Raw genomic sequence first — 10,000 nt, 5'->3', positions numbered from 1 at the left:
GAAGGTCATTAATCCAGTCATGGGCCAGTGTCTCCATGATTCAGTCGAAGTCCAAAGATTTCACTGGGAATCAAGCTTCAGCATGAGTTATCTGGGGACAAATATGTCCAGACATGTTCCTTTGGTTTTTGGTGTTTATATGTTGCCCAAATGTCACCCTTTACATTGGTCTAATGTTTTGGGGGTCTGACTCATGCTCCACTCTGGACCATCAACCTCACATCTGCTTTATCATCTGACTTCAGCCTGGTTGGCATCCGGTGACAGCTGACCCTGTTAAACAACTGAGAGGGCGGGCTTGCTGCTTCCCATGCCATCACATGTGGGTGACATCACCCCCACTGTGGAGATATACTCAGCTTGGAGCCCCCCCCCCCCACGGTGGCCCTTTCTTCCCCCTATGTGGCTCCACTTTCCTCGTCTTCTAGCACAAGCAGGGAGCCTGTGCATGCATCTTCTGGCTGTATTTGTGCAAAGCTGTGGTGGCTTAGGGAACAAGTATAGAGTGAGCCATTGTCTGGGCGCTGGGGATACCAAAACAAACAGCATAGGTGGAGACCAGGGAGGTTCACAATCTACCGAGGGTAGGAGAACCCAGCAACAAACAACACAGTGTCTAACATGGCAGCGAGTAGAGTTAACTTCTATGAAGAATTATCAGCATAGGAAGATGAGCAATTTGGGTGATCTTTGTAGGCGTGTCTCTTTGCGAGGTTGCTGGTTTCTCAGGTGGCCAGCGTTCCAGGTGTCTATTGATGTATCTATGTCCATTCTTCCTTGACCCATCAGCCTATCCCTTAGCAGACTAGGCTTTTCACACCCAGGGGCCATTTATCTATTTCCCACTTGTCAGGAAAAATAATTTCCTCATCTTTTGTAGCCAGGATGAAATTCCATTCCCTCCCATGTGCCCGAGGTGCCCAGTTCCTCCAGTAAATCCCATCAAGCCACCTAGCATGAAAAGAGAAGTGACATTCTAGCTGCCAGCCAGACCATTCCCCAGGCCCCACTCTTCAGGAGCGCAAGCTCTCCCTCAGAGGAATGAGAGTTCTGGTCCTCAAGTGTGGCTCAACTAAGGATATATTTCCTGCAAGAATGTGCTACTGAGTGGAGTTCTCTCTTCTGGGGAATTAAGAGCCCTACATAATACAAGCGCCTTAATGCCTTGCCACGTAAGTGAGAAAACACCGGGTTAGTAGGTTTGTGTTTCTAACACAACCACAGACATACACTTCACATAATTTATTATTGAAACGGGGCCCTTTGATATCATCAAATGCTAAACTGATCCTTGGGAAAGAGGCAAAGCAAAGACATCCAGGCTAACGTCCCTCTGGACCTGGCATTCTGACTTTGGATTTTGCTTCTTTTAATTGCCAGCTGTGGCGCAGTAGAAAAATCATGCCCTTGTAAAAAATGGGTTTAACATTAGCTAGCCTTGTCCTTTTGGTGTGCCGAGAGCTCAGCTCAGCCTCACTGGAGAGTTTTCTACCTGGCAGAATGGCTAATTCTCCTGAGAACTGGTACAGACCATTGTCATACTGCCCAGTTTGCTCTGGGGTGTTGGGACTCAGGGAGGAAGGTTAAACAGCTCACCAAGGATCAGACCACGTATCGAGGAAGGACAGAAGTGGGCGTTGAAGCCCTGTGAGGTTCTGGGGTCTGTGATTCCAGTCGTGGGGGACACCTCATGGCTGTTATGACTGCAGCTGTGTGTTGCGCATTGAAGACTCATGTGATTGGAAAGTGTTGCTAGGTGATCGCGCCAGGGTGCAAGCGTCGGAGTGTGCTTATGCGGAGTGTGCTTACGCCCACCTAGGCAGTGCAGCTCAACCCTGAAAAGATGTACCCAGCTGCTGCTGGGGCAGCACAGTGGATAAGCAGAAGTCACAGTCTCTAAGATGACGAATCAATGCATCGTGTAGCAACGTAGGCACTGGTGACAGCCATCTGTCTTCTTGTCAAGTATTGCGACTGCCTATAAGTGTCTTATGCCTGGCAGTGTTGTGAGTGTGTGTTCTCCAGACTTACCATAAACACCTGAGTCCTACCCAGTGCTTTGGAGCATTATCAAATGGCAGAAAGTTTTCAGCCCTGTTATCCCACTCTGGGACCTGGTTATATACACTGCTGTTTGTTGACCTGAACCTGCCGCGTGGCTTTGCAAGATCTGGGTGGCTGATAACTTCATTTGGGAAGAGTCTTGCTGAGTAGCCCTGGCTAGCTTGGAACACCCTGTGTAGCCCAGGCTGGCCCTTGACTTGCAATGGTCCTCCTGTCTCTCCAGGATACTGGGATTTGAGGTATTCAGCACCACGTTCTGTCCATGGGACTTGCATCTGCGGGTCTTTCTCTGTGTTTGTAGGATGTGTATTGATTGGTTTAGGGCCCAGGAGTCGGGCAGCAGCAGAAGTTGATGGAGTTGGACTGTGTGTGGAACGTTGGATTTGTCTCAAGTGCAAACACTTCTGGTACTTCTAACCTGGGCACACACTGCCCTCTGTCAGCAGCTTCTGGTACTGCACCTACCTCGGCCCTGAGAAAAAGATTACAAAGAAGCTGTGGGGGATAAACCCGGGTCAGCCCAGTGCCTCTCTGGGGGAGGAGCTGCTTAGCTCCCTGGCATGCCGAGACTGCTCCCAAACACTGAGTTACCAGGGCCCTGTCTCCTGTCTCCCCCTCCCCCTCCTCTCCTCTCACGGAAGGAGAAAGGAGGCAGCCTCCTCTTTCTGAACCTCCCCACCTTCAGTAGCTAGCTGTTCTTTCACAGGGCTTTTCCTCAGGTGTCTGAGAACATCCCTGTTGTATCAGAGGTCCTGGGAGTATGGGAGGTCTGTCACTCAGCAACACTCCCTCCTCTAAGCCCCACTGGCATCTCAAGCAAGCCCCAGCCTTGGCTACAAGGGCGACCTTTGAATAACTGTCTTTCAAAGCAGGTGAACCAGCACTGCACAACTGCACATAGACAATCTTGGAAGGCTTCCTGGAGGAGGATGTGGAAGGGTACTCCGTAGGTTCCCCAGGACTCCATTGCCTTAAATGCCTTCAGGGTGACTGGGGATGATTTTGCATTGCCTGTCTCTGTATTCCTCTTTGGCAGATCCTTTCAGCACCAGCAGGGGGCTGGGGTGTCATCCCTATCTCCTCCAGCCTCAGGGTAGCATCCACTCCACATCCCATCTTGCTGTGGGTCTCCCTTAGGAGGCCCATGGTCCTAACCTCATATTTCCTACCGTCCGTCCCCACAAGGGTTTTAGATTTAGATCTCTGAGGTTCCAGGTCCTTCCGGCTGTAACTATAGACGAAGCAGCAGAGATGAAAGCCATCTCAGGACAGGATCTGCAGTGTCCCGGGGCTGGAAGGACACACCACAGCCAACCAGCAGTGCATTTCATTTCTGGCTTTGTTTCTTTGCTACGCATGACTGACCGGGGCGACTCAGTCTGTCTACCTTTGTTGTCTCTTTATTTTAACAATGGGGAGAAGGGGAAAGGATTGGCGTGAGGGTGAATGAGTTAAAATGGTCGAAGTGCTGATTCCAGTGACTGGCGCCTGTAAGCCGTGGATAAGCAGTTGCTCCGTGCTTCACCGAGATGTGCCTACCAGGCTAGCCACATTCCAGCCCTGCTCCGTACAGCTCTCACCGGGTTCTTCTCGGATCCCAGAAGGCTCTTTCCCATGGCTGCAGGCTCCTGCGAGCACTATGCTTGTTCCACACTACCCTCTGCTCTTCCTCATGACCTGGAAAACAAGTGTGCCCCAGTCCTGACCTCACTGCTTCCAGTTTCCTGGCTCCCTGGTGGCCGCTGTTCTCCCCTCTTGGCTCTCCTGGCTCCTGGCTCATTTTACAAAGCCCCCTTCTAATCTGGCAGTGGGCATTGTGACTTGTGGCCAGCCATCAAACCCTGCTTGCCTTCTTGGGACCCCTGGTCACCAGGGAAGTGAGGATTTGGCTTCCTGGTACCCACCCTCCCTGCCACTGTGAGGGAAGGGTGAGTAGAGCATTCTAGCTACGGAGGGAGAAGATGATGTTGTGGCTCTGAGCTCCAGTGGCTGACAGCTAGCAGCTCCTAACCACTGCTTGCTCCAGTCTCCAGTTCTATGACCAGTCTGCGTCTGTGGGGATAGGGCTCAGGCAGGACATTTCCGGAAGTCAGCAGGTGGCCTGTCCCTCAGTCTCTGGCTGGGCAGCATGCGGATATTTGTGTTGATGAGCTTCAAGGGCTTGGTTGGCAGTCTGTCACCAGCCGTGGTGTGCAGCCCCTTTCTTCAGTCTCCGCTCCTCACTGAGCAGCTTTTTCAGACTCTATCTTCCCTCAACACCCTTCATTCCCACCCCCCTTGATATCCTACCTCTGTGTCTCTTCCTCCCAATCACCACCTTCTCTGGTGTTACCTGGTGCCCAGTACCTTGGTCCTACCCAGTGGTGTCTCCCAAGCTCCCACCCTCTCCCTAATTCTATCTCCGGGGTCTGGTAGGCTCAGTTATAATGTTGACCCAGAAAGGGGGCTGGCCATTCCCTCTATACCCGAGGCACGTCCCACCATGGTCCTGACCCACCACTGTAGCATCTCCCTAGGGATGAGATGGGGCATGGCTCCTCCTTCCTGTTTGGACAGAGATGGTGGGAGACAGAAAACATGTCATTAGTGATGACTTGGCTTAATTACAGCCCTCAGCAGAGCCAGGCTTGTTTACTCTGCAAATGTGCAGAGGAAGAGCTGGATCAGGCACCGGGCTTCATGATCAAAAGATTAAGGTGCTCTCCCTCCCCCAACCCTTTTGTTCTTTTTGAAAAAGAACCACACCACAGAGAAGGACAGAGTCAAAAAATATCTTACACACATCTCCTAGAAGTGGCTGAGGCCAGAGGAGTTCTGGGACAAAGAGATAGATGAACCCGTTTCTGAGCAGGGGTGGGGGAAGGCTGTGGTATTTTGGAACAAGCGAGGGAAGAAACCTCTTCTTTCTTAGAGCAAGACTGCGCTTGCCTGGACATACCTGAGAGCACGTGAGCGGGAGGAAAAGACCTGTGATGACTGGGAGGGGGTAGGCAGGGCTGCTCGGGCCTCAGAGAACTTTTAAAGAAGACAGGAGAAAGAGAGCCAGAGTGCTTGGTCTCTAGTAAAGACTAAGTAACTGTCAAGTGGTTGCCATCATGAGTTAGAAGTAAGAGATGAGCTGGGGCAGCAGCTTAGTGAGCCCAAGGCAAGATTTGCTGAAGCTAAAGGATTATCCAGGCTGGGAATATAAAAAAAAGAGTCCACAGAAGCTGAGTCTCGGGGCAGAGCTCCTGAGCCATAGCCTGAGTGAGTTAGGTTGAGCATTCTGTCACAGGCACGGTGCTCAGTGACGTCTGAATCAGGTGGTCACCACGGTCAAGGTTCGTGTTTCTCATTGCCGAGCGAGTGCAAAGTGTATCGTCCCTATACTTCTACTTACATTAATAGGCAGCAAGGAAGTAGAACCCAGAGGCCATCCCTTTTACTGTCTCACAGAATCTTCCCCATGGAAAGACTTCTCTACACACTTCCTTCAAGAGCCGAGGGCCTTCCTCAGCATGTGAGTGGGGATGTTCTGGTGATGAACACTGAGGACTTCCCAGGGAATAGCCCTGAAAGTCCAACATCCTTGATAATGCTAACTACACAGGGTTTACCCTACAAAACAGTATCGAGGCAGTCCTGGCTGCCTCCATCTGTGCCGGTCCCTCCTCCCACTGCTTAGAAACAGAGTTCCTGATTACTGTTTCCCTCCCCCTCCCTCCCCCTCCCCCCAACCCCTCCCCTCCCCACTCTCCACCCCCCCCCACTCTGACTCAGCTCCTGCCTCTAGACCAGGCCTTTCTGGTGTGGCACTGACTCCTACAGCCAAGGAAGCTCATGCCAGGAAGGCGATGGGCTTGGAGAGGGAACATGAAGACAGTGGAAGAAAAGATGTCTCTGGTGAAGGGAGCTGCCTGATTTTGGGCCAAGAGGGGAGAGATCAGGTCCTTCATGCTGAGGAGAGGCAGCAAGGCTGGGTTTTGGCACTGAGTTCATCTGGTAAGGATAAAGAGGAGACTCAGGGCCAGACCCTCTTCATCTTATGGCTCCAGTCTGCTCAGAAGCCTTCCTCCCTCCATGAATGACTTTGGCCTACGGAATCTGTCTCTGGTTCAGGGGCAGTCAGTTGATCAAGGGGTTAGAGAATCATGGCCTTCATTATCCTCTGCAAAGCAGACAGGCATGACGTCAGCCTTACCGATTTGGCACTGTCATGGTGTCCCATTGGGAATCCTTTCTATTTTTTTTTTTTGTTGGTGTGATGTGCTCTGCAGGGTTGGATTTTTTTGCCTTCCCAGGATATTCTGTATTCAACGTGGTAACAGATCAGAACACAATGGGCTCAATTTCCTTGGGACTTTCTAGGGTCCCTGCAACTCCTGAAGGTCTCAGACAATGCAGAGCCCACTTGGGACACAGTTTCTATGAGGTGACCTGCTGGAAACTCTTCCCTGATTCTACACTGCCTACAGGGAGAAGAGTACTGCTTACAACCTGCTCTCTGTACCTGCCCAGGCTGCTCGGGTGGAACCTGGAGGCAGGAGCTGATGCAGAGGCCATGGAGGGATGCTGCTTACTGGCTTGCTCCCCAATGGCTTGCTCAGCCTGCTTTCTTATAGACCTCAGGACCACCAGCCCAGGGATGGCACCATTCACAATAGGCTGGACCCTTCCCCTTTGATCCCTAATTGAGAAAATGACCTACAGCTGAATCTCATGGAGGCATTTTCTCAAGACACGCTCCTTCCTCTCTGCTGACTCTACCTTGTGTCAAGTTGACACTCAAAACCATCCAGTACAGCATACTTGGAAGTAATTACTTAAAGAGTTCAAATTTTAACAACAGCTGTAGAGTGTTTTGTTTCCTCCTAGTTGGACAGGACCTTTGCCACCCTGAAGCAGAGCAACTGTAGTAATGCACAGAAACCCTCAGGCAAGTAGGACTATTGACATTTTCTCAGAGGGACAAGACCCTTCAGATACACTTATGTGATCATTACCTGGTTCCTTCTCTCCCCAGCGTTCCAGCTGCTGCTACATTTGAGGAAACCGAGGACTGTGCTGGGGGCTTTACAGTAGCACACGTGCCCGTGAATTACCTGTGTTCCCACAAATAACCCCTGTCTTAGTCAGGGTTTCTATTCCTGAACAAACATCAGGACCAAGAAGCAGTTGGGGAGGAAAGGATTTATTCGGCTTACACTTCCATACTGCTGTTCATCACCAAAGGAAGTCAGGACTGGAACTCAAGCAGGTCAGGGAGCAGGAGTTGATGCAGAGGCCATAGAAGGATGTTCCTTACTGGCTTGCTTCCCCTGGCTTGCTCAGCCTGCTCTCTTACAGAACCCAAGGCTACCAGCCCAGAGATGGCACCACCCACAAGGGGCCCTTCCCCCTTGATCACTAATTGAGAAAATGCCTTAAAGCTGGATCTCATGGAGGCATTTCCCCAACTGAAGCTCTTTTCTCTGGGATAACTCCAGCTGTGTCAAGTTGACACAAAACTAGCCAGTACAACCCCAAACACCTTCTTATTAGCCAAGCTGATTTGACAGAATCTTCTTTGTGCCATTAGCTCCTTCCCCGTCTGGGACAAATCTTGGTTGTCTTTGTCATTGTCATTGTTGTGTGTGTATATTTGTGTGTGTGTGTGTGTGTGTGTGTGTGTGTGTGTGTGTGGTTTCCGGGGAAGACACAGTTATTCTGTGTCACTCATGACATAGGTAGGTGGAGATAAAACTGTGACAATCCTCACAGGACACATCCCACTTACTTCTCTTTTGTTGTATCTAGCTTGGTTAGCTTGCCTCTAGAGCCTAATATATAGAGAGCACACAGTAGGTTTTCAGTTCCACATAGAGTACACATAGTAGGGTCTCAGTTCCATGTGCATTGCCTGAATCAATCTCTCCAGGCTTTAAGTATTCACCACTTCAATGAACTTACAAAGGGGTGTGCATGGCCTTGAGTAACTGAAGGACAGCCAACATAGTGTGGTGATGGTGGTGGTGGTGGTGATGGTGGTGGCAGTGGCGGCGGTGGCAGTGGCAGCTAGAGGAAATCCTCAGATGATTCCTTCTTGTACCTCCTTGGAATCAGGAGGCACCTCTGTCTCCACTCACACAAACTGTGTCTTTCCTAGAGATGCACACACACACACACACACACACACACACACACACACACAGCAATGATAATTACAACCAAGATCTATTTATCCCAGACAGGGAAGGAGCCAACGGCCCGAAGTGAGCTCAGTCATACCACTGCTGTCCCTCTGCCTCCTGTTTCTCTGACAGCGGTCCCCATGACACTCTTATTGACCACCCCAGGCAGGGTCTGTGCCTAGGGACCCTCAGGACTTCTTTGAGAATGAAAAGGAAGGGTTCCAGGGCCCCAGATACCCTTCCTAGTTCCCTACACCCTGCTGTTTTGAAGTGTGTGTGTGTGTCCTTTCTTTACCTTTCTTTCTTCTTAAAAGTTAATTCTTTGAGAATTTTATACAATGTGTTTTGATAACATTCACCCCTAACTCCTCCCTGACCTACTCTCACATCCCTACCCAGAAACTTAAAATCATGTTGTTTTTATAACAATCAACTCCATTTTTGTAACAATTGACTGCTTATGTACTCCTGGGGGTGGGGCCATTCACTGGTGCACAGATGACCCATCAGGACCCACGCCCTTGAAGAAACCTGAATATCTCCGGACAGGCCCCAGAAACTCAACTACCTGCAGCTCTTATTTAAGAGTTTGTGCTTACGATCCCCTTCCCACCCCAAGCTAGAATGTCGACAGACTTGATCTTGTGCAGGGACTCCAGCTGTCCTGAGTTCCTGTCATACCCAGAAGGCACTGCTTTGGCTCTGGTTCTTTCTGACCTCTTACTGTTAAAATCTTTCTACCCACTTCTTCCGTGATGGTCCGTGGGCCTGGGGGAGAGGGTATATGTGGACTTGTGTCTGAGCACTATGTTGACCTCTTCTGTAGCATGATCACTGACACCTGGAAATCTGCTGCTGGGTCCCCCCCCCAAGTCTGCTCCAGCATGCATTGCTTTTTCAGGGCTCCCCTTTGAGGACCCCACTAAGAAGTCTAGCCCTTCTACCGGACTGGGCTCCCACTCTGCCGGGTGGTGCACATGGTTATTTTGACGCATCCTAGGGAACCTCAAAGGGAGCCAGGTTTATTTTCCCTTTGGAGCTGGAGATGAGAGGCAAGCATGAGGGTTCTAAAAATTCCCAAATAGCCTCTAATATGAAGGTGGGTCTTTTCCTTCTGTCTGCTCATCACTACTTTGGCCGCTGTTTGCTCTGAACACTAGAATGATGTCTAATCTTGGGCTTCTCCTGACGGGAGCTCTGGATCCATTGCAAAAGCCCCTTTCCCTCATACCATGAGGGTCTCTGCAGTGCCTGCTACACACATCAGAAATCTCTGTCCTGGCCTACAACTGTCATGTCGGCCACATGACAGTTGTAGCAGTCAGGGAAAACAGACACACTTGAACTTGAAGACATCTCCGACTTACTAGCTGAGTGATTCTGGGCAATGTCACTAAGCTTCTATTTCCACAACTGTAGGCAGCCATGCACGGGTTATATTAGCTCTCCCTTGTCAGGTGTGGCACAGGCCTGGCATCCTAGCACTGGGCAAGGTGCAGTTCCTGCTCTGTCTTCAGCTCCACAGAAAGAGAGATCATGTCTTTAAATAATTAAAGTAAGTAGGATGTGTAGCACTTGGTATAATACCTCATACGTACGGAGGGACACACACACACGCACACACACACACACATTGACTCTTCCCCTCATACTGCCACCAGGACAGCAACAGGCCTTACTGTTACCATGCTTGCTGCTGCTGCTGCTGCTTCTTCTTCTTCTTCTTCTTCTTCTTCTTCTTCTTCTTCTTCTTCTTCTTCTTCTTCTTCTTCTTCTTCTTCTTCTTC

This window comes from Mus caroli, chromosome 15 (genome assembly GCF_900094665.2).
Source record: "Mus caroli chromosome 15, CAROLI_EIJ_v1.1, whole genome shotgun sequence".
NCBI lineage: Eukaryota > Metazoa > Chordata > Mammalia > Rodentia > Muridae > Mus > Mus caroli.
This window is presented reverse-complemented; position numbering follows the sequence as displayed.